The 3,146-nt window shown below is 48.4% G+C and overlaps 1 protein-coding gene across 1 annotated transcript in view; it reads right to left on the bottom strand.

Annotated features, from left to right (window-relative positions):
- The window catches only part of TRMT2B (tRNA methyltransferase 2 homolog B), a 67,765-nt gene extending 65,204 nt beyond the window's left edge, over window positions 1–2,561 (bottom strand). Inside the window, exon 1 of the mRNA XM_005869887.2 lies at window positions 2,472–2,561. The gene's annotated coding sequence lies outside the window, so the exon portion shown is untranslated. The remainder of the gene's footprint in view (window positions 1–2,471) is intronic.
- Window positions 2,562–3,146: the final 585 nt, after the last annotated feature.

The raw sequence follows: 3,146 nt of genomic DNA, 5'->3' as shown, positions 1-3,146 counted from the left end.
GACTGCTTAACACAGAAAGTGTTCAACATGTGTCACTGCCCTTCCTTACACTCTGATTTGAAGCATGTCACCTGACTTCCTTGTGTCTCAATGTGTCCAACCTGCAGAACTGGAGAGATGAAATAATCTATGCTGGTGGTGTGAGGATAAGTACAATTATATGGGAAACTTAAAAACAACACACAAAAAACCTTTCCTAACTTTCTGGAGCATGGTGAGCTTAAGGCCTGCCCTGGACCACCCACTAATACTATCAAAAGTGTGTGAACTGTGATAGACATTTTCCCAGGGTGAGACAAATGTACTTAATTTTTTTTTAAAAAAAAGGAAAAGCCATTGAGAGGAAATAAGTGAAAAGGCAGGAGCCAATAAAGAATGGTTGGGGGGAAGGTAAGAAAAGGCCCAGACCATAGGGGGAGGGAGTGGTGCTGGTCAAGGAAAGGGGCCCTGTCCCTCCAGCTGGCAGGGAAGAAGGAAGGAAGCTCCAGGCCCATTTTGGGGTTGGTAAAGGAGGGGCAGGGGAGCTGAGGAATTTGGAGACAGCTACATTTACACTTTTAAACTTCTTTGGTGAATGGGAGGGTCCTCTCACTGGTAACTGCCACCATGAGACTGTGTTCTACTTGCCCTGTTCCCCAGCAGAAGGCCCCTTGTCAATCTAGGTTTCTCCCTCCAAATTATCAGGTATTGTCTAAAATAGGATCCTACTATTTTAGAGTATCAACCAGCCATCTCTCCCAGTAAAGAGCCTTTCATCATAGTTAGCAAATTCTGTAGTGAAATAGATTTTTCAAGGCAGCAGAATAACTCTAGTCCAGTGATGGCGAACCTATGACACGCGTGTCAGAGGTGACATGCGAACTCATTTTTTGGGTTGATTTTTCTTTGTTAAATACCTGCAGCAGTCAGAGGGACTGTGTCATACCCCCTGCTTAAACCCCTGGGGCAAATGCCCATCCCACAGAGAATCCGGGGTTCGGCCTCCGCCTGCTTCTTTGAGCTTACTGCCATCGCTATCTGTCCCCTTCATGCCCCTCCAGCCCCAGTAGCTTCCTTCCAGTTCCTTACCCGTATCTGGCTGCCTCTGACTTTCAGACTTAGCACTGGCTGTTCCGTCTGCCTGGAACACTCTTCCCCAAACACCCTTGCCTCCCTCATCTCCTTCAGGTCTCTGCCCACAGGCCACCTGCTCAGAGAGGACCTCCTGGCCCCTTTATTATCCTCTCCCAAGTTTCTGAAGAACGGCACCCAAAGATACCCACATCCTAATCACTGAGACCTGAGAATGTTCCCTTCGTGGCAAAAGGCACTTTGCAAGTGTGATTAAGTTAAGGAACTTAAAATGAGGATATGATCCTGGGTTATCCAGGTGGTCCTTATAAGAGGGAGGCAGAAGGAGACTTGACTATGGAAGTAGGAGCTATGACAGTGATGGCGAACCTATGACACGCGTGTCAGAGGTGACACGCGAACTCATTTTTTTGGTTGATTTTTCTTTGTTAAATGGCATTTAAATATATAAAATAAATATCAAAAGTATAAGTCTTTGTTTTACTATGGTTGCAAATATCAAAAAATTTCTATATGTGACACAGCACCAGAGTTAAGTTAGGGTTTTTCAAAATGCTGACACGGCGAGCTCAAAAGGTTCGCCATCACTGCACTAGTCAAAGTGAGTTGTGTTTTCTTTTTTTTCCTGTCAGAGGGGGCATTTGTTCACAGAAAAGACTTGTTATAGTCTTTCCTGTTTTAAATAAATACTTGGATTATTTTTAAGTGTGTGACAACTGCTTTATTTCTGCCTCAGGAATTGATCTGAAAGGGACCCAGGGTCCAGAGCTGCTAGATAGGAAGGTAGGCTAATTCTCTAGGGCGGGAATGGCTAACCTACCTGAAATGCTCCAAGTTCAAATCAGAGACTATGTGGTTGGTAGATTTGAACTGGGCCGAGGATCTCCTTGAGGCAAAACGTTCACCCACAGGCAAAGTCCTGCTTACACTCTCTGCCCACCCTTCCTTCAGTTGGTCTGGCTCCAGGCATGGTTCCTGGCTAAATTAGACAGATGGGTTCATTGCTTGATCTTGACTGCAACCCATGAGCAGTTAGGTCCTTCCTTTCCCCACCAGACCCTCTCACCAGCCCCTCCAGCCCCCTTTCCTTTGAGAAAGTTCTGCCCTCCACATCTGTTGAAAGGGTTCACTAGGAAAGACTGCCACTGTACTTGGCCGGGCTGCAGGGCGTGGGGAGGTCTGGAAGGACAGGGTGGAGGGTTTGGGGGGGACATCAGAGCACCAAGGGACTCAGGCTAGACGCGACCTTGCGCAGGCAGCGTTGAGGCCGGTCAGTCCCAGTCCTCAGCCCGGCCTGCCTCCTCAATTCCCCGGCCCAAGGGCAATTTGGCGCAGTCAGCAGTTTTCAGTGCAGTAAGAATTAAATCGGATTTTCTGGGCTCTCCACTTATCCCCCTTACCTTCTAACCAATAAATCCTCTTAAAGACCTGAGGTGCCAAACAAAAAAACCTGCCAGTGGCCTGGATCGCTGCCGCTGGGAAGAGTCACTTCCTGGTGGAGCCCTGCAAAAGCACCACTCGCCCCGGCGCCACCCCTCCCAAGCACTCCTCCCCCCTCCTCCCGCGACCCAGCCCACCACCTGCTCTTCGCACTGTCCCATGGATGAATCTGGATTGGATAAGCCTCGAAAATCACAAAGAAATTCGCACTGCAGTGTTAATAGTGTTGACCTTCTCTTGGGTGCTTATGGCTTAACTCTTTCAACTGAAAGCACCACTCGCCCCGGCGCCACCCCTCCCAAGCACTCCTCCCCCCTCCTCCCGCGACCCAGCCCACCACCTGCTCTTCGCACTGTCCCATGGATGAATCTGGATTGGATAAGCCTCGAAAATCACAAAGAAATTCGCACTGCAGTGTTAATAGTGTTGACCTTCTCTTGGGTGCTTATGGCTTAACTCTTTCAACTGAAAGAAAAGGTTTCTAATGGTAGAATTGCAGGTACCAGATCTAAAATGGTTCGGAAGACTAGGAGATGAAGAGGGTTTTCTCAAATCGCAGCCTTATTATAAAAGGCAGCCCAACCCTGGTCGGGTCGTTCAGTTGGTTAGAGCGTGGTCCGGATATGCCAGGTTGC

This window comes from Myotis brandtii, unplaced genomic scaffold (genome assembly GCF_000412655.1).
Source record: "Myotis brandtii unplaced genomic scaffold, ASM41265v1 scaffold305, whole genome shotgun sequence".
Classification (NCBI taxonomy): domain Eukaryota; kingdom Metazoa; phylum Chordata; class Mammalia; order Chiroptera; family Vespertilionidae; genus Myotis; species Myotis brandtii.
This window is presented reverse-complemented; position numbering and strand designations above follow the sequence as displayed.